Source organism: Lissotriton vulgaris, chromosome 5 (genome assembly GCF_964263255.1).
Source record: "Lissotriton vulgaris chromosome 5, aLisVul1.2, whole genome shotgun sequence".
Taxonomy (NCBI): Eukaryota; Metazoa; Chordata; class Amphibia; order Caudata; family Salamandridae; genus Lissotriton; species Lissotriton vulgaris.
Window position 1 is genome coordinate 1929987936 of NC_141693.1, and position 22050 is coordinate 1930009985.

Below are 22050 nucleotides of genomic sequence, written 5' to 3' on the forward strand. Positions count from 1 at the left end.
GACATTGTGAGGATTCAAAGGGCAGTTCCGCCCCCACGGCTTGCCGCTCCCGCTTCGCGGGAGCCGCTGCGCACAGGAGTGCGTTTCCCTGATTGCCAGCACCTGGACACAGCAAGCAGAGGCAGGGGTGAGTGGAAAGGCGTGGGCTGCGAGCGTGCAGGGACTCCGACATCCAGGAGTCCCTGCGAAGACCACGGACTGAACATCCGGTCCGCTCTCCCCGCCGGCCCGCCCCCCGCCTACCTGCCAGCTCAAAAGGGTGTATTTTTCCAGCCTTCAGTGGGACACAGAAAAGCATACGGAGAGGCTTACCGGCAGCTCATAGACATTGTGAGGATTCAAAGGGCAGTTCCGCCCCCACGGCTTGCCGCTCCCGCTTCGCGGGAGCCGCTGCGCACAGGAGTGCGTTTCCCTGATTGCCAGCACCTGGACACAGCAAGCAGAGGCAGGGGTGAGTGGAAAGGCGTGGGCTGCGAGCGTGCAGGGACTCCGACATCCAGGAGTCCCTGCGAAGACCACGGACTGAACATCCGGTCCGCTCTCCCCGCCGGCCCGCCCCCCGCCTACCTGCCAGCTCAAAAGGGTGTATTTCTCCAGCCTTCAGTGGGACACAGAAAAGCATACGGAGAGGCTTACCGGCAGCTCATAGACATTGTGAGGATTCAAAGGGCAGTTCCGCCCCCACGGCTTGCCGCTCCCGCTTCGCGGGAGCCGCTGCGCACAGGAGTGCGTTTCCCTGATTGCCAGCACCTGGACACAGCAAGCAGAGGCAGGGGTGAGTGGAAAGGCGTGGGCTGCGAGCGTGCAGGGACTCCGACATCCAGGAGTCCCTGCGAAGACCACGGACTGAACATCCGGTCCGCTCTCCCCGCCGGCCCGCCCCCCGCCTACCTGCCAGCTCAAAAGGGTGTATTTTTCCAGCCTTCAGTGGGACACAGAAAAGCATACGGAGAGGCTTACCGGCAGCTCATAGACATTGTGAGGATTCAAAGGGCAGTTCCGCCCCCACGGCTTGCCGCTCCCGCTTCGCGGGAGCCGCTGCGCACAGGAGTGCGTTTCCCTGATTGCCAGCACCTGGACACAGCAAGCAGAGGCAGGGGTGAGTGGAAAGGCGTGGGCTGCGAGCGTGCAGGGACTCCGACATCCAGGAGTCCCTGCGAAGACCACGGACTGAACATCCGGTCCGCTCTCCCCGCCGGCCCGCCCCCCGCCTACCTGCCAGCTCAAAAGGGTGTATTTTTCCAGCCTTCAGTGGGACACAGAAAAGCATACGGAGAGGCTTACCGGCAGCTCATAGACATTGTGAGGATTCAAAGGGCAGTTCCGCCCCCACGGCTTGCCGCTCCCGCTTCGCGGGAGCCGCTGCGCACAGGAGTGCGTTTCCCTGATTGCCAGCACCTGGACACAGCAAGCAGAGGCAGGGGTGAGTGGAAAGGCGTGGGCTGCGAGCGTGCAGGGACTCCGACATCCAGGAGTCCCTGCGAAGACCACGGACTGAACATCCGGTCCGCTCTCCCCGCCGGCCCGCCCCCCGCCTACCTGCCAGCTCAAAAGGGTGTATTTCTCCAGCCTTCAGTGGGACACAGAAAAGCATACGGAGAGGCTTACCGGCAGCTCATAGACATTGTGAGGATTCAAAGGGCAGTTCCGCCCCCACGGCTTGCCGCTCCCGCTTCGCGGGAGCCGCTGCGCACAGGAGTGCGTTTCCCTGATTGCCAGCACCTGGACACAGCAAGCAGAGGCAGGGGTGAGTGGAAAGGCGTGGGCTGCGAGCGTGCAGGGACTCCGACATCCAGGAGTCCCTGCGAAGACCACGGACTGAACATCCGGTCCGCTCTCCCCGCCGGCCCGCCCCCCGCCTACCTGCCAGCTCAAAAGGGTGTATTTTTCCAGCCTTCAGTGGGACACAGAAAAGCATACGGAGAGGCTTACCGGCAGCTCATAGACATTGTGAGGATTCAAAGGGCAGTTCCGCCCCCACGGCTTGCCGCTCCCGCTTCGCGGGAGCCGCTGCGCACAGGAGTGCGTTTCCCTGATTGCCAGCACCTGGACACAGCAAGCAGAGGCAGGGGTGAGTGGAAAGGCGTGGGCTGCGAGCGTGCAGGGACTCCGACATCCAGGAGTCCCTGCGAAGACCACGGACTGAACATCCGGTCCGCTCTCCCCGCCGGCCCGCCCCCCGCCTACCTGCCAGCTCAAAAGGGTGTATTTTTCCAGCCTTCAGTGGGACACAGAAAAGCATACGGAGAGGCTTACCGGCAGCTCATAGACATTGTGAGGATTCAAAGGGCAGTTCCGCCCCCACGGCTTGCCGCTCCCGCTTCGCGGGAGCCGCTGCGCACAGGAGTGCGTTTCCCTGATTGCCAGCACCTGGACACAGCAAGCAGAGGCAGGGGTGAGTGGAAAGGCGTGGGCTGCGAGCGTGCAGGGACTCCGACATCCAGGAGTCCCTGCGAAGACCACGGACTGAACATCCGGTCCGCTCTCCCCGCCGGCCCGCCCCCCGCCTACCTGCCAATTACGCCCACTATATCTTGAACCATTACTCCCGCAGCGCGGGACGCAGCCCGGGCGAAGACAGGGCTAAGACCGGGCCGTTTGAGGCCGTTAGAGGACGGTAGAGGACTGGACTGGCCCACTCACTATCGTTTCATCTATAGATATTCATCCCCTCGCTCCACACGAAATGAGCACTAGAGCGACTCGGAGTAAGACCTCCAAGGCAGCTACACAAATTAGCGGCCCCATGGATGATTTCATCACCCGCACTAATATTGCCATTGACAATGAAATATCCAAATTGCAAACACGGGTGTCTCTGGAATTGGATGCTGCTAGACGTTTGTCGCAAGTGATAGCGCATTCAAAAAAATCCTCTTTAGGCCACATAGCAACCGCGGTTACGCCAGAACGCCCTGTTATTCCCAAAGGCTTAGTCACACAGGCTGTTGTACACAAGATCGCCAACTCTACCCCTTCCCCGTCGTTAGAGCAAAATATTAACGTAGAAGAAGTCAAACCCCCACCTGCACCCACGCTTTGCGCCCAGACTATGACCCCTAACTCACAGTTACCCCCAAACCCCACCATTAGTAAACCACCCAAAAGGAAGCGTCGAGCAGGCACTGCCTATGCCCGTAAAAAGGCGAAAATTGTGCTCCCTCAAAACCTAATTTTAACGAAATCACCTAATGTATTACTAAATGCTTCCCAAGGAAATAGTATGGGGCCACAATCACCAAGGGAGGGTGGTTTAGTCGCTCCTGAAGTCGTTCCTGAAGTCATCTTAACCAGTATGGCTCAAGAGACCGAGGGCTTGCAAACTGAAGGGTTAGGCAACAACGATGGGGCATTCATAGATCTAGTTTGGACAACCCTAAAGAAACTTCTTTCCCCTCTCGACCTTAGACTCTCGAGAATAGAGAACAACTTGCTCGAGATGGAAAAAAGTATCATCGCTCTGGCCACTCTTGGCTTGAAAACCCTTGAAATCCAGGGGCAGTTTGCCGCTGACACTACACCTCCAATTTCCCAAACACAATCACAGGCTGCTCCTCCTCGCAATCATGCCACACCATGTCAGGATAATCCGCCTCTAGCACCGCCCCCTCCCCGCCCGATACCCAAGCCAAGGTCTGTGGCAGTGAATGATATTCCTCCTGCCGTTAAATCTAAAGCTTCTCAACGAGCTACAGACCTTCATCCAGGTAAACCCAAATCCGATGTTCAGCCCAAATCTACTTTTGGCACTGCCCAGGATCCGCCTTCGAAGGCCAACTTCAGAGGGGGATACATTGATCTTCCCCCTGAGGCTAACGATTATGTGGTGGTCCTAACGGGTGTACCTCAACTTGGTGTAGACCAATACGAGAACCACTGGTCACTAAAAAACAAAATAATGTATTGGCTAAATAACAATAGACCTATCCCTAATGGCCAGAAAAGCCGAGTATTGATGGTTCGTAGAACTAGTTGGGTGGGCCCCACGAAGAAATCTAGTCCAGGGGACTGCATAGTGGTGACCTTTGAGGATCCGCATACGGCACAATTTATCTGCTCCTGGCCTGGTTCCGAAGGGTCACCTGTAATACCAAGACCCCTGTCTTTCTTTTACCCACCCCGTTTCCACCATATCTCGGTGGATAATTGGTCCATAGCTCATCACCAACCCTGGAAAGGCCACCCCAAAGCTTACAATCAATCCCAGCCCCTTTGGAACGGCTTTCCCATTTCTAATAGATATGGTGGTCTGGAGGAGGTGGATTGACTCTCTAGCCAATACTCCCAGCCTAATCTCGAAAAATCTTTTGCCTCGTCTGCCAGAAGCCCACTAGAGCACGTATCCCTAGATCTTGCAGTGGCCCTGGCGGGATGTACCAATGGCTCAGATAATAGGGTAGGGTTGACGTCCTCTGCCACCTCCGAATCGGTTACGACGGAAAGTGACAGAGTCCTATCCTTTATGACCCCACAATCATTAAGCCGAGGGAGTGCTGCAGAGGTGAATGGGGCTGGCTTATTTAAGACTTCTATTTCGCAGCATTCCAAATCAAGCCCAATTGTCTCCGGAAATGTTGCATTTGAAGCCGCTCCGTCTATCCTTGCCTCTTTACAGCATACCTGTGATCCATCGGTAATAAAGGTCTTGAGCTGGAATGTGGCTGGGCTTGATCGCAATCTCGACAACCAAGATTGGATTGCATTCCTAGATCCATATAGCATTTGCCTCCTTCAGGAAACTTGGTGTCAGGAACCAAGGCACAGAGTGGGGTTCACGACTCACTTTGTCCCAGCGGTACAGCTTCCTGGATCCAAAGGTCGCCCTTCAGGCGGCCTTATGATTTGGATTAGCATCGCCTTAAGACTGGATGTCATCCAAAGGTCTACCAAATCCCTTGATCTACAATGGCTGTCATTGCATTGCAAAGGAGGGAGGTCCCTTGAAATCTTCAACCTCTATTTGAGGGGTACTAATGGAGGCACATCACGATTATCTTCAACAGGCCTTAGCAATGAACTAGCCTCATGTAACATTGATTCTTATGTCCTGCTGGCAGGTGATTTTAACTGTTGCTTTGAGCCACTGTCTAGGGACGACATTTTGGATACCTTTGAAGAGGATTCTAGGAGAGGTATCCCCATTTTAACCATCGATCCGATCCCCAAATGGACCCAGAGTGCAATAGAACTCAATGCCCTTTGCTTGGAACATAATTTAAGATCAGTCAATGGTCGCTCAAAATCTGACCCCAATGGAGCCCATACTTATAACAGAATTGGACGGACCTCAAGAATTGATTTTATTATGCTCAATTTTAATCTGTGGGCATTCCATCAGGACATGGAGGTCATTGTGTCTAGCGACAGCGATCACAATCCACTCTCTATTGTGTTGACTAGCCCTTGGAAAGAGGGGACCTTTGCTTGTTCAGATCGCAAGTGGAAATCCACTCGCGAAATCGTTCCCTCGAACTGTAGTAGGCGCTTGAAGTGGGCAAGAGTCTCGGCGGACGAAGAGAGGCTTTCAGAAGCTGCGTCCATTCTGCTAGAGACTGATTCCAGGCTGGATACATTGATCCCTACGGACGGAAGGACCCTGCCCCTGTTTATAAAAACACTTGAGGCCTTGAGCGATCTTTTTCTTATCTCCAAGACAAGTTCCAAGGGCGCCCGTAATGGTGCTCATTCGTCCAGGACAGCGTGGTACTCTTCGAAATGCCGAGAAGCCAAGGGGGCCCTTATCTCGGCAGTAAAAAACGAGGAGCCTGACCAAGTAAGGGCTGCAAGGAAGAACTACAAAAAAACCATAACAGCAGCAAAAGAAGCACATGACCTAAATTTCTGGCGGGATTTGGCCGAAGCAAGCAAAAAGAAAAATGCGAAAGAGTTTTGGGACCTATTAAGAGCAAGGGAAAAACCTATCGATCAACAAATAACCTGTAACATTTCCGGTGCCGCATGGTTTGATCATTTTTCCAAGCTGTATTCCATCCCACTGGGGGTTTCTGATGACATTTTGGCTCCTTTATCCCGACTTACATTAGCTCCTATGAGTAGCGGTGACCCTTTTTCCAGGCTGGAGGTAGAAAACGCAATTAAGGGCATTATTGCTAACAAAGCTGCAGGCCCTGACGGAATCCCGGGCGATCTGTTAAAAGCCTATCCGGCGTGGTGGAGCAGACTGATCACTTCCCTCCTAAATGAGGCATTGCTAGGAGGCGCTTTTCCCGACTCCTGGAGGGGAGCGGAAGTGGTCCCCATCTTTAAGAAAGGCTCCAGAGACGACCCGGCAAATTACCGCCCCATCAGCCTGCTGGACTCTACCCAAAAAGTGGCGGGCAAAGTTGTCCTAAATAGGATATTGCAGTGGGCGGAAGAAAACCAGATACTCTCCAACCTTCAAGCAGGCTTTCGGAAGGGGACTGGCACTATTGAACAGACATTTCGCCTCCTCATCCTTTACTGGAAAGTGGTGGTGTTGGGAGGGGGGAGTTTGTACTTGGTTTTTATTGATCTACGTACAGCTTTTGACTTGGTCCCGCGAGCATCACTTTGGAAAGTTCTCAGTGAGTTAGGCTTACCTCATTACCTACTAGCCTTACTGATAAAATTCCACGATAGCAATTTTGCCCAAATTAGATGGGGCTCACAGGGTGAAAAAACATCACGTATTCCGGTCAATAGGGGCGTCCGCCAGGGTTGTGTGCTCGCCCCCACTCTGTTTTCTTTGTATGTTAACGGAGTGGTGGGGCACCTCTTACAAGATCCATCCGACGCTCCAACCCTGGCGGGGAATAAAATACCAACGCTCCTGTTTGCGGATGATACCCTTCTAATTTCTAAGACCCCAATGGGTATCCAAAAATTGCTATCCAGTTTCAAGTCTTTTTGCGATGCAAAAGGTTTGGCCATCAACATAGCGAAAACCAAATTCCTTGTGCTTAATCCCCCAAAAAAAACAGTTGCTATTCCTGTCCTTGACTCTGTGTATTTAGAGAGAGTCAAGGAATTCGACTACCTGGGTATTCGGTTATCCGATTCCATGAGTTGGAGGTCACATCATCAGAAGGTGTTTCTGGCACACAAAAGGGTAGCTGGAGCGCTGCTTAAACAACAGCGAGCTTCGCCACTGAAACCCATCGGGACTGTTCTAGACATTTATAGGGCAAGGGTGGTAAGCGCGGCACTATACGGCGCGGAATTGTGGGGCTCACAGAAAGTTGATACCTTAGCCTCCCTTGATAACAATTTTCACAAAGACCTTTTGAGGCTGCCCCACAGTACCCCTACAATCCCTATTATGCTTGATGCTGGGTCACGTCCGATTTGTGACCAAGCAAAGCTACGCCCGCTCCTATTATGGTGTAGAATCTGGAATGTCCCAGAACTCCAGAGCTATGCAGAGGCCCTGGATGATCTTCTGTCCCACTCAGGATGCCATAAAATCCCTTGGCTCAGAGATGTTAAATCCCTCCTGTTTAAATTGGGGTTAGGAGATTTTTGGGCTAGCAAAACCTCGCCCTCAAAACAAACAATAAAAAAAGCCTTCTGGACGTGGTTGGACAATGAAATGCTGTATAAGTCTAATCACTGTAAAACTGTTTCCCAGTTCCTACTAATTAAAGAGTTCCCATTTAGGGAACCCTATCTGGACTCCATACACAACTCTGGAGACAGAGCACTGTATGTAAAATTTAGGTTAGGTGTTCTCCCTTTGTGTCAATTCACTTCATCCTGGAAACCGCCCCTACAAACTGTGCCATATTGCCCCTTTTGCGATACTAGGGTTGAATCTGTTGCACATATGTTGTTTGAATGCAAGATCTATGTTGCACCCAGGAAATTGTGGTTGAAACCACTATGTAGGACCCTGGGAACAAGATCGCATGTAGAAGCTCTACGCATATTGTGTACTGATCCAAGACCCTTTTTCGCCTGCTGTCTGGCAAAATTTTTGGGCTGGGCCTGGCGCATACGAACTGCAAATAAACTATTGATACAGTAGCATGCATTTATCCCCTCTCCTCCTCTGCTTACAGTATCCCAAATGATTTTCTAGTTTTCTGCAAAAATTGTATTTTAATGTATGTGCAATTAACTGTTTTTATTATTGTAATAATGCAGCTTTTATGATATGTTTTATATCGAAATAAAGCTTATTCATTCATTCAAACAGAAAACAAAACCACAAACTACTTGCTTCACAACTCATTAACCATCTTACAAGCTATTGCATGATCTAGTGATCTCAGACCATACCTTGTTTGCTTCATCACAAATGACTGCACTACACAAAGGTCTCCTGTTTGACATTTACCAAATTAACCCTCAACAAATCTTTGCCAAGAGGGTGGGATACGGAAAGGCAGACCATGCACAAGGGAAGAGGTCAGATAAGCAATGCCAACTGAGGAAAGACTTTTCTCAGACACAAACATTGGCCACTTACTGATATTTTGAAGTTCTAGCAGGTCCAGAATCAGGTACTTAATGTGGTTAAAATCATATATTCTGTAATTCCTTCTTCTTTTATTAAGGTGTGGCCAGGCTCAACTTATAGTTTACCTGGAAAATTACTATCTCGTATACCATTCAATGTTGTTTCCAAGAAAAAAGAATTGCCCTTGCCATGCAGGGAGGAAAGGGGAAATTCCTTCCACCTGTACTGAAAGGAGAAAAGAGACCCACTGCTGGTATTTAAGCAAGAAAGAAGCAAGAAAGAAAGAAAGAAACTATCTGGCACATGGGAAGTTGGTGGTAGATCTGAACATCCACCAAAGTGGCACCACTAACTTACCCACCATCTCTAATTGCCTCTGAGCACTTGATTCGACTTTCGTAATCAGCTGCTATTGGCATCTATGTTCCCAGAATTCCTATAATGAAACAAGCAGAGTTCTGCAACCTATATCGTGTGCATCATATGAATAACTCTGGTTGGGCCAAGACAACTACCAGCTTACTGAAGCTTTCACACCAACTATCTAAAACCTGCTGCCCCTGGAACGCCAGGGACAGTCTCTTAACCTGATGACAGTTTATAACGTGAACCTTCCACATGCCCAAACTCTTAAGGCACCCTTCTAGCGCAACAGTCCTAACAATACTCGGGGCTCTACAGAGTAACGTACCCATTAGTGAGAGAGCATTGAGACCAACCTGTACCTGCATGCAAATGTAACAACTCTTGAAAGGAAGTAGAAAGTCACCTGTCATGGCAGTCTTCCAAATCAAAATTCTCAGAATACACCAAAACGGGGGTTGCAAGTTCTGCCACAGTTTATAGAGAGGTGCAATAGGCCGTACATTCACCTGCCTTACTCCTCACTCAGTGCAGTAGCACAGTTATCTCTCACTTGTCACAGACAGCATAATTAATCCTCTCTTTTCAAGGTCAAAACACTTGCCAAAGAAAGCAGTAGGACTTCCTACTTTCTGCAAATAAAACCCTGGCTCTGCTGCCTGATAGTTCACTCAGTGTACAAGGCAAAGCTATCATTCACTTGTCTAAGCAGATCTACCTCTCACCTATCAGAAACAGGAGCGCTAACACTCCTTGGTTAAAGACAACAGAATAATGCCTCGTTATGGTGAGCTATCCCTATGTACGTACTTGCCTATTTATTTATCTACTGCTCGTCTGTTATGTCTATCTGGAGCACAGGATGTGGGGCTTGAAAACAGGAGAAAATCTACTCTGGTGGGACAGGAAAAACAAGGGGAAAGGGTGAAACATTCTGAATGCCACAGAGAGCCCCTTTTTGCCATTTCATTCAATGTATTAATTTTTACAAAAACAGTCACCTTTGCACAGCAGAGCTTTAAAATAAAACGTGGAAAGCATGAAGCTTTGCAACTTCATTATATATATACACACACATATGAGGAGGCGCTGTTCTTTCTGGGTGTGTGGGATCAAGTCAGGCCATCCCAGCCTGCATATTGACACTTCAGCCAGTGCTACCAAAGGTTTTTTTCCCCCCACACCACCGACCCAGGTGCATAATCATGATGCATGCTGGGAGTTGGAGTGTATTTGTGACGATCCCCGACAGGTGAGCTGATTGCTAGGGGAGGAGCTAAGTGTCGTCACCATCATATCAGGTGAAGCAGAGCTACCGGATTGAATGCTGGACTTTCGTGAGTGCAGGGCGCTCAAGAAAGGCAAAAAGTTAGCCGAAATGCATCCGCCGACACTTACCGTTGCAACCTTGAAATAAAGTGCACGTCAGAAACCCCCTCTGGCCTCCGCCGCTTCTTTTTTGGGGATGGAGTTCTTTGCATATTTACTGTGTCAAGCCTGTAGCGCGGTTCGGATGGCCCTGCTACAAAAGTGACCCGGACTTATCTGGCACCGCACTGCTTCACAGTGCTGACAAAGCTCGAGGGATCGGGAGTTCCAGTGTCTGCGTGAGGATTGGATGACACGTGCGGAGTGATGTATTCCACCTCCGTTTGGACGTTATGTGCTGCATGGCTGTCCCCGCACATTTGTCTACCATGTCTGCACGGCACTAGCAGTCCAAGGGGACCCTAGGAGGCGCTTTTGTTTCTGGGTATGTGGGATCAAGTCATGCCACCCCAGCTTGAATATTGACACTTCAGCCAGTGCTACATGTGCGAGGAGTCTCCTTTTTTTGAAAAAGAAAGGTGTTTTGGGGAGATATATATATATATATATATACATATACATACACACACACACAATTTAGTGGTACAATAGAACATCTATAGTGAAAGTAAACTTGGATTTATAAGCTGCATTTAAAATGCATTTTGGCTATTGAATTTTCTAACTAAATATTGAAAAGCCTCCTGGGATGCCTAGGTGGTTGAACATATATAGGATTTCAGGGTTCCATTTTTTTTCAAGTTAGTTGTTGGGCAATACTTTATAATGTTTTTCTAAATAAATCATCTGAAGTCATGAAGTTATGAAAACTGTATCGCATGTAATCAAACTTGACAGGCACATATAATATACTTGACCTACAGCTACATTAATAAACGATAAGAACTGCTGCCGGCATTTGACAAAAAAAACGTTAAAAGTGTTCAGGACTTACTGGTATTGTGGGTGTGCAAAGAAATAAGTTCATTTTCAACGAGTATATGAAGAACTTTCTGCAAGCTCAGCTACTGCCCAGTCAAAATTAAATGGACATTAGCTAAACAAGCTGGCACAAAGTCAGCATAATTAATTACATAGAATACCTGGAACGGAATGTAAACAAATGTATAACCATTTTAATAAATTCACATTTAAACACGAGCAAATTCATTCAAACAAATGCCTATTTTAAAAATCAAAGCAAATTTAAACCTACAAATAAACAATCGTAGTATAATGAATGTACATTTACAAAAACTAATGTGACATTTTCAGGATTTATCCTAATGTATAAGGTGAACCAATCATAAAAAAGCCTGATTTCTTCAGAACAAAAAAAAACACTGGATGCATGTGCTCTCTATTAAAAAATTATGAGAACAAATACTTAGAATTAGCAACAATGTTCTGGTGGCTGCGTAATTCTACAGTCAATGCATTCACTTAAGGCAAAGTTTTCAAAGAGTTAAGAAGACAACAGGTGCAGAATACAACACTTAAAACAGGTGTCTCTCAAAGGTAATGAAATACACCAGTTGAGTTTAATAATGAATTTTAAAATAATAGTGCTATACAAAATCCTTATTTACTTTAGAATGATCAGATTCTACAATAGCACTCTGTGTGTTATTCAGCGATAAGCACTGTGACAGATTTTTTTTAATGAGACAAATCCGAGAGCTACTATTTTTATATGTATTGTTTTATACACATGTTGTAGCTTCTGCCATGGAAATCTTTGTTTTTAGTAAACAAATAAAAGATTTGTGCTTTAACCCTTTGCATGCTGATGACGGAACCGCTCCGTCATCAGCTGCGGGTGCGCTGTGCTGATGACGGAGCGGTTCCGTCATGGCCCAGCCGCCGCGCCTGCGCGGCGCTGATTTCGCGCCTGCGCGGGCGTTTTAATGAGCGGGCAGGGTCATGACGGAACCGCTCCGTCACCAGCATAGCTCAACCGCGGCTGGTGACGGAGCGGCTCCGACACCAGCATGCGGCCGCCCCGCCCCTTTAGCGCTGCGGCGGAATAGCCGCCGCAGCGAAGGGGTTAAGAAGCTTTTGTTGCAGTAGATTATTCCGTCCCACAGCAATATAAATAACAAGTGATCCTGCTTGTCAACTCAGCTCAAGTTTATCTAAAATTTGATCTTGATTTCATCAAGAGATCAACACAGTCTCCAGAAATTCGAGGTTTAAATGCATTAATTTCTACGTCTTGCATAGGGCGTATCTTACACCGTCCAGAATCAGGAGATACTTTGGCACTGATACGGCAGCGTGTCCACAACGCGGTGAAAGGGAGGTGCAAATACTTCACATGTTCTGGAACTGCCCCACGCTTCAACTCTTCTGGAGGGAAGACAATTAGTGGGCAAACTCATTCACAAGGACCTCCCCCATACCCCAGATCACTTCCTACTAGGATGATTCTCCCATACGGCTATAAATAAGACCACTGGGAAATTCCAAGATTTGGCATACGTACTAGCAAAGAGAGAAATAGCTAGAAATTGGAAGGCGCAGGGAAGGCCTAAGATTACCTCCTGGACAAGAGGGGAGAGAAATGGGCAGGGGCCGAAGACAGGTTACTACTTGGGGAAGCTCAACGAGGGATAGGCAAGCTGGATAGAGCCAGAGCGTGGGAAGGACTAGTGAATGAACTTCTCGCTAGGAGGCAGGATATTGATAGTGAGGCGAGCACTCTGCAACCCGCAACCCCAGGCCAAGGGGACTCCGCCCATCGCGTCGCCTCCTGCTGACGTTGGAAGAATGTTACACGTAACTATACCATCACTCAGATTGCGACTATCCATCATTCGCAACTCAAGGGGGGATGTTTGAATTGTGGGTTTGTTTACTTCAACGTAACAGAGAACGATACTGTATTACACATGGGTAATGATGTAGGAGGGGACATGGTTGATATGCATTGAATGTGTGTAGTGTATCTGTCTTTAAATGACAACCTCTGGTTGGAAAAAGAAAATCAAGAGATCAACACATTTATATTAAACACTAAATTCCATTCTAATTAAATAAGGCACAAGTCTGAAGATATTGTAAAAAAAAAATTCAAACGCACACAATTCATGGGTTATGTACACAAAACAATGCTTGAGAAGCTGATCTTTTTATATTAGAAGTTAAAAACATCTGATAAAGATCATTTGCATTTGAAACTTAACAAGGAACAGGCAAAAGAATTTGTAAAATAGGCTGAATCTCGATCTTGCAAAGATAACATTTACAATACTCTGGTTTTAGTCCTTTCCTCTTCCCTGTATTAGCCCTCAGTGGGAGCTCTTCAGTTCTAGGTTTTTGAAAAAGTCTGTGAAGAGAATGCTCTTAAAGGATAAGTAAATACTTCAGCATTGATCTTAATTAGGGCTCCTGGTTTTATGGTATTTTTTTTAATATTTCCGTCTGTATTTATCCAGATCTATTTTTGGGCCATCAAATTAGTATTTATCCATATTTATTTTGTGGTTTGCGAATAAGAAGAGTAAAAAATGGTACATTTCCACATTTATTTAACCGATAAACATACACTCATACTTTGATGCCTGCCGTGTGTTAGCAAATTCAGCAGCCAAATATAGCAAAACATTACACCCACAGGAAATTATTAGCAATTTACTCAGAATATATTTTAACATATGCCTGTATTTAAAGAGATCTTAACCAGTTTTTTAACTTCCCATGCGGTCTACCTGCTCATCTGTGGCCTTAGCATTCACAATAGACAGCATGGAAAGGCATTCATTAGAAGCACCATGTTCAGTATTTTTCTTCTTTAAAAAATAAATGCAGGTCTGTATTCATCTGTAAAAATTGAAAACTGGGAGCCTTAATATTAATACAGCTGTTTCAGAAACAACAATAGGATTCCCTATTCTAATATAGACAATATTCATTAAAAGCTCAAAAGGTCCCAAATCAAAGACAAAACCCCCTGGGTCAGCGGACCCCTCAATAGCGAAAGGAGAGCTCTCCGACTTACAGAAAAAAATGGAGACAGCACTCCTCAGCCTCCTAACTTAAACTTCTCCGTGAGGCCAGAAATACTTACAAAAACATCCTCATATCCAAAAAAAGAGTTCTTCAGATGAGAACTGGAAAATGCCAAGAACAGACCCCGCAAACTCTTTGAAATAGTCAAACTTCAATCTAACAAACTAGCCAAGTTATCCAAAAAAACTACAAAATCCCTAATAACTTGTGATGAGTTCTCCTCCTTCTTTACAACCAAAATTAACTCTCTAGGTAATGAACTTAATGCCACCTCAAACTTCCCTCCTCCTCTCACCGGGACCCATCTCTCCTCTCTCCCCCCTCCTCTGGTAACACCCAAAAACCAAGATCACTGGTCCAAGTTCGAACTATATGATGACCATTCCATCTCGAAAATTCTACCCTCTTTAAAACCGAAAACCCACTTCAACTACCCTCTCCCCGCCAACTGCTTGGCAGCGACCTCCCTACTCATCGTTCCCATTTGGACTACAATCATCAACGCTTCCCTACTTCAAGGGTCCATACCGGAATACCTGAAAACCGGGCAAGTCATCCCCATCCTAAAAAAACCCCACTCTGAATCCTTGAATTACAGACAGTTTCAGACCAATTTCCAATATTCCTCTTCTTGCTAGTGCTGGAGAAATATGTGCAGCTACAATTAAGCCAACATATTGCTAATTTCAACTTGCTTGACGAATTCCAATCTGGGTTCACGCCTGGGCATAGCACTGAAACTCTTATTCTTCACATTGTAGATGATGCTCTCCAAGCCCTTGACCAAGGCAAAACCGGTCTCTTGATGCCTCTGGATCTTTCCTCGGCATTTGACTCAGTCAACCACAAGAAACGTCTTGAACGCCTCAAACACAGGATGGGTCTAGGGGGTACAGTCATCAAATGGTTTGGTTTCTTCCTCCAGAACCACACCCAAGATTCTTAGTCAACAGCAACCTATCTGCTCCCTCCCCGATATCAATCGGTGTCCCACAAGGCTCTATTCTGTCCACTACCCTCTTCAATCTCTACCTTGAACCTTTAGCTGAAATTCTCCGCAAGGCGAACATCTCCTTCCACATGTATGCCGATGATACTCAGAGCTACATAAAAATCTCTTCTGATGAGGAGAATACCTATCTGAATGATGCCCTGAAACTGACTGTTCAATGGCTCACTAACAATCAGATCAAAGGGGGGAGATGAGAAGGAAATCCATTTCCTTCTCATCTCCCCCTAAAAACTCTAATGACATCCTGGAATGGATTAACTTGATCACAGCACTTAACTGGACACCAATCATAGTGGATTCTGCGAAATCTTGGACAGCAACCTGAATATGCATGAACACATCAACTTCATGGCCAAAACTGCCAGGTTCCACTAGAGATACTTGAGAAATCTAAAACCCTTCCTTGAAACTGCGGACCTAAAAACCGCAGTTCAGGAGTTAGTTATCTCCCGAACTGAATGCGGCTGCTCTACCCTGTCTGGTCTACCAAAGACTTCCAAGGTCCCTCTGAAAGCTTGCCTCAACGCTGCAAGTACACTCTTATCTGGCTCAAAAAAGTGTGACCACATTTCACCACATCTGAAGGCCTTGAACTGGCTTCTGCTTGAAGCCACAATCCAGCTCAAGCTGGCCTGTATCACACACAAAGCCTTGTACACGGACGCCTCGGCATATCTCGCCCAGAAACTCGTGGTATCTGGGGGATTCAGAAACTCCAGGTCTTCCAGAGACCATGTGCTCCAGCCACCCTGCTTCCGCAAAGAAAAAACTTATAACTGAGCGTTCTCTGGGGCTGCACCAAGAATCATGAAACTCGCTACCATCATACATCAGAAGAATACCATCTCTGTCAATCTTCAAAAAGGAAGCTAAAACCTTCCTAATGAGCAAATTCCTCCAATAACTCTCCTTTGTCTCGCATACCACTTTTTGTCATGCCTTTTGTTTTTGTGCATAATTTCCTGTACTGCTTGGCCCTTTCTGTGTACCAACCCCTACTCCTTCAAATGTTCTGCTGGTTCTCTCTTTCTTTTTGCTATTATATCTCCCCTCGTATACAATCGCTGGGTTTCTTTCCCTTTATTGTTGGCATTTAATTTTGCTGATTATTGTCCTGTACTCATTATTGTATTTAACTCCGGGGTTTGTCCCAATGTATTCAATTCCCTATCCCCTGCCTTGTGTTTTGCCTGTGCCTAACATGTACGTAACGTGTTATCCCTGTAAAGTGCTCTGATACCCTACGGGTCATGTTCATGCTCTAGAAAACCTCAAATAAATAAATAAATTATTTGCAAAAGCTTAACTAATTATAACTTTTTAAACTGTATCTGAAGATTCCAATAATAACCTCTCTAGAGGTAACTGTAAAACAAGGGTATTCACAAACAGTTTACAAGAGGCCGAAAAGTATGGTCTGTGGTATGGTAAAGGGCCAAACTGATGCCAGCAAAGGGGGGGGGGGGGGGGGGGGGGTAGGGGTATTTGAAAGGTGGACGTAGGTGATGCGAAGCATGTGCTTGGTGTGTACTATAAATGGTGGAGTGATTTTGAGAGTTTAACTCCCTAATATCTTCGTAATTAAGTCTCTGGTCTCTCGAAGAAACATGTAAATCCTGACTTCCACACTTGGTCAAACTGTGTGGTCCTAGGAAATTATTTTATTTCACTTCGCATCCTTCTTGTTCATTATCATATATGAGAGCGCTTTGAAATACACGAGTACAGGATAAGCCCTGTACAAAACATCTTGTGTTCCATTTTATGAACTACGATTTTGTTCCAAGTGTATTAAAAACCTAGGCCACTCAGGGGGTGTCCATGACAACTAACTTGCCTCCTGGTTAATTAATGGCATTGCTGTTAGGGCAGGGAAGGCATAAAAGTTATTAAGTTCATGTTTGAGGACTATTGCTTTTAATAAATAATTGTCAATGCAGTGATATATCTAATGCACTAAGATGAAATGCCTCCATATTTTAATGTAATACACTTTTCTGAATTCTGAAGAATATCATATTTTTACATGATAGTTGTACAATGTCTTTAAAAAATAGGATTCTTCTATACGTGGTGCAGGACACCCTTGCTTTTCCTTTTATTTTGGTTAACTTGTAAATAAAAACATTACCGTTTTACTGCTTTTTGAACATTAATGCTTAGTTGAGTACACAGTAGCCCTAGGTAGCGGTACGCATATCGGAGGACTCCCAGCAGACGTTTGCAATTCACACAAAAACTACGGCGATGTGAATTGTTGTTATCGGCTACCTTCAAAACAGGGACAGGAAGGAAAGCTTTACCCTGCCCTTGCTGATAGCACAAGAACAAATACCAGGTAGAATCATCAGAAGTACTATGTTAAGAAGCACTATGTTGTGAACTCTGCGAGCTACTGGCCCTTATATAACTCCTAGAAATAAAGATAAATACAGGAGATATTACCTAACAGATGCAGCTGTCATATGGATAAACGGAGCCCTCACTCAAGTCTATAGAGCAGGGGACTTTGGACCCACTGCTATTATTAAATATAGAAATTGAAGAACCCCCGTATTTTAGTCATTGGTGTATTGTACTTGTTTTTTGTCCAACCTGTTTTTTCTTTATTTTGGCCCTGAAGAAGGTGATTTAAATATCAACAGTCGCCGAAACGTACGTAGGCCGTACGCATCAAAGACCCTCATATGCACTATAAATTTGTTACATATACAGAGAAAGAAGGACTTTTTTGTAAATAATGTTCAGATCATAATGTGATTAATTTTTAGGACTTCTCTCAATATCCATAGAGGTCTATTTAGAATAATTTTGTGTTAGTTCAACGTGAGGTTTTGTTATTATGTCCATATTGGTCTTTTTAGAAAGGGTAGTGAGTGTAGTGGTATGTATGATTAAATGAATGATAACAGGATAAGATGAATTGCTTGGGGTTCTTTTGCTTCAATTGTACCATGTGTTGTTTAATTGCACTCAGATAATTTGTTATTTAAAATTTCTTTTGTATGTCAACAAAGTAATTTGTATTTATGTATAAATAGCTAAACCAGAAGGTAAAAAAGAAAAACAATAAAATAATGTTTTGAATAAATTACATGACTTTTTCTTACTTATAGCATCCTTCTCAAAGTATTTGTGAAGAATATCACTGAAAAAGCAATATAGGTCTAATCAGAGGTACCCCCCCAGTTTAGGCACAGTAGCCCTAGGACCACATGTAAAAGGCGGGCCATACTCTGAGAATCCCTGCAGTAGAATATGAGGTGCCTTACCTCCAATTTTCAAGCACTGAAAATGCTGAAATGTAATTTGCTAATAGCAGGGTTTTTATCTCCTGGAGTATGGCATTTCCATCAGCCAGGGTGATTTTAACTATACAACGAAGAGAGGCATCCAGAGTTTTTAGAGCGGACTATACCAAGCTCAAGCCTAACAGAGCATAATAATTTTAAAACCATTTCTTCCATTCTAATTAAAAGAATAATCTTAAGAAAGGAACACATTCTAGCCATGGTGAAGGGCAGGTGGCTCGTCTCACAGACTTGGAGAAAATGTTTACTATGGCTCGTTCCCACTGGATTATAAAATCGCTTAGTCCTCAATCTTCAGTTACTGCTTTCAATGAAACATTTTCTTCTTGAAGCCTCCCAAATGTGTCTAATAATATTCTCTAACTTCACCATTCCTAGACTCCAAAAGAAATGTTCTCTTTTTCGATGCCTACTAAATAGCCTCACATTACTCTTGGAAATATTTACCTTCAGATAATGCCAGCTACCAAAATACTACAATACATTCAACTTGAGAAGGATCAACCCTATAATCATTCCACCCCTTCAAGAATGATGAAATTCATAATATATTAACAACAATGTTGCCAACATGGCATTTCCATGACCCAATCTACTCTGCAATCATAAAGGATCTCATCCAACTTTTCTATACACTCTGGATGCAGATCGCAAATTCATCACGAACTGAAGGCACAATGCCAGACTTCCTGAAAATGGGATAAGTGACACCTTTCCTAGGATGGGAACACTGTGAATGATGCTGGAACACCGAGACAAAAACATTCAACAAAAACACTTGGGTTTTATGGGAACTTTGGTGGGAGTTCAGCCTATCGGGTTTCCAGGACCCAGGAGCAGATCAAAGGCCGGGGCTCCTCTGTTCTGTGTTTGACGAGTCTTTAAAGCGAGTGTGTCACGGGAGCCGGTGGGACAGGGGAGGGGGTGGCGGCAGATGGGGGCGGGGTGCCACCCAGGCTCTAGGCTGGTACAGTCATGGTCTGAAGACATCAGAGGGCGATGCTCTGAAAAAGCCCCCCCCCCCCCCCCCCCCCACCTCAGGCAGGGTCATGAAAACAGGAGCCACCGTCGCTTCTGGAGGTAGAGGCCAGCCTTAAATTACAACCGAGGGGGACTGCGCGGGCTGCAGTGTCCATGCAGCAAGATGATGGTAGGATAGCTCAGGGGGTGAACGTGCTTCCAGCATAGCTCTATGTGTCATCTGTAGGGCAGATTTCAAGCCCAGTAGGGACAACTTAGCTATTTGTTGTTGGAGAACCGACAATGTGACACTACCATTGACTCGATAAATAAATATATGGGGCCTCATTAAACCTTTAAGGTAAATGATGTAAAAGGAAACACAGGACAATATATTCATGTAGTGGCTGAGCTGAACAACGTGAAACAAGACAAGTCCACCCAGAGTCAGTCTGTTTCACCCCTTTTAGCAGGCGGGCGGAGGGAGCGGGACGGAGGAGAGCTGCGGGCGGAGGGAGCGGGACGGAGAGCTGCGGGCGGAGGGAGGGGGGGGAGCCGGACAGAGGAGAACTGCGGGTGGAGGGAGGCGGGTCAGAGGAGAGCTGCGGAGGGAGGGGGGGGGACGAGCAGAGCAGCTCTGGAAACCACCACCGTCTTTCTCCGAGGCAAAGCAGAAATGCCTCGGAGAAAGCATGGTAATTTTCGCATTCGGGGGCGTGTGTTTTGTTATTCTGAGTGACGGGTGACGTCACTGGCGAAAGAACAGCAAAATGTACGCCCCCAAATCCGAAAAAGACGGGAGCCTATTCGGAGGGACGGCTCTCTCCTCCAATGGCTGGCCTCCGTTTAGGAAGCCAGCCAATGGAGAAAGAGCCAAAAAGAGGGAGGGATAAAGCAGCCCTCTTACTGACAATAAATCTCGGACTTCTGGTCTGCCAAATATTACCTCGACCTAAAAACACTAGAAAATACGTAGAGGAAAGTACAAACAGGGTTCGCAAGACAGAAAGGTATAACAGGTGTGGGTCGAAATCACCCTGAAAATAAATAGATGAAACAAGAACCAAACAGTGATAGGAAGAATACGAGACAGACGTACAAGTGTAAACAAAAGAGGGTAGCAGAGGGGTCAAAGCACAGTGGCCCCACAAGTACATGTTGATATGTTACAAGTAGCAGCTGTATTCGAGTCTCTCACTGAGGCCCTTTGGGTGAATGGAATGTAGTTTGTGCATCCAAAAGAGTTCTCTTTGTAGAAGAAATTTCTTATTGTCTCTGCCTGCGACTTTGTTCACGACTTCCAGAATCAGGAAACGTAACGGACTGACATTATGAGAATGGTTGGTGAAGTGTGCTGCTACGCAGGACTTAGTATTTTTAGTCCGAATGTTACTGCGATGTTCCGTGAGTCTGATCTTAATTTTCCTCTCTGTTTTCCCTACGTAGGGTAAGCCACATGGGCATTTAAGAAGATATACCACATTAGTGGTATCACATGTAGCGTTGACTCTGAGGTAGATAGGTGTACCCTGTGTGGGATGTTGTAAAACCGTTCCTTTAATAATACTAGTACAGTTTCCACAGCTGTGGAACGGTATAGTGCCTTTGTAGTTTGCATCTGTAATCTGTTGCTTTGCTTTCAATAGTATCTTAATTTTTTAGATTTTTCTACAATAAAACCCTTTCACTTTTCCTCCGATCTAGAACTGTTATTAAGTTATCCCTGTACTGCTATAACTAATGAAGTGGAGGGTGCCTTCTTTCACAATTATTTTCAGTGAGAAAACCACAACATAAATTGTGGGTTTCTCAATTTTAAGTGTGTCACAAAATATTGGCGTTGTTTATGCTCCTACAGGAGCTTGCTTTGTAGTGACAATAAAGGGTTGTACATTACCCAGGAAGAGGTCAGCTTTAGAGAGAGGAACGCAAATTATGTATTTCACTCTTAATTGGGTCAGACAACCACAGTATGCAACTCCACTCCACCCCCCGCTTCCCTCCCCAACTTTAAAGGCATTGTGTAGAACAATTTGGGTGATTCTGGCATTTGATGTTTTAACTGTATAGAAACAACTGCTATGGCAGACTTTCATTTTTACGTTAACTGACCTACAAACACTACCCAGGTGGCAGCCCAAAGGGTGGACTGCTCCAGCACACACCCACAGCGCAGGGAGCAACTAACAAAAAGAGAGCGCCTAGATTTGTTTATAGGTCTGGCCTAGCGTTAGCAGCGACCCGTGACCTTGCCAGGTAGGTTGCTCCCCCACCAAACAGCTCCGCCTGTGTTCTCCTGCCCGCTGCTGGTAAGCTTGCCCCTCTGCTTGCGGCCTCTGTGCCCTTGCCAGCTGTCCCCTTCGCTGCCCTTGGTCTTCTGTGCCCGTCTCCCTCTGCTTGTTGCCCTTTTTTTGCGTTCTGTACCCCTCGTGTGACCATGACTCTGTGACCCTTTTGCCTCTGTTCCCCTCATGTGCCCCTGATTCTACGCCTGTTTTTTTTTTTCTGTGCCCCCGTTTCTGTGACCATTTTGCCTTCTGTAACCCTTGTGTGCCCTTGACTCTGACCTTTTTGCCTTCTGCTCCCCACGTGCGCCCCTAATTCTACGCCCATTTCTGCCTTCTGTGCCCCCGTTTCTGTGACCA

At 46.2% G+C, this 22050-nt stretch overlaps 1 protein-coding gene across 3 annotated transcripts in view; it reads right to left on the bottom strand.

The window, feature by feature from the left end:
- Positions 1-22050, bottom strand: part of NFKBIL1 (NFKB inhibitor like 1) — a 50300-nt gene that overhangs the window by 20704 nt on the left and 7546 nt on the right. The window contains exon 1 of one of the 3 annotated variants that reach the window (XM_086924550.1): positions 10202-10322. The exons of the other annotated variants lie outside the window; for them this stretch is intronic. The gene's annotated coding sequence lies outside the window, so the exon portion shown is untranslated. Of the gene's footprint in view, positions 1-10201; positions 10323-22050 lie in introns of those variants that run through there. 3 annotated transcript variants of the gene reach the window in all.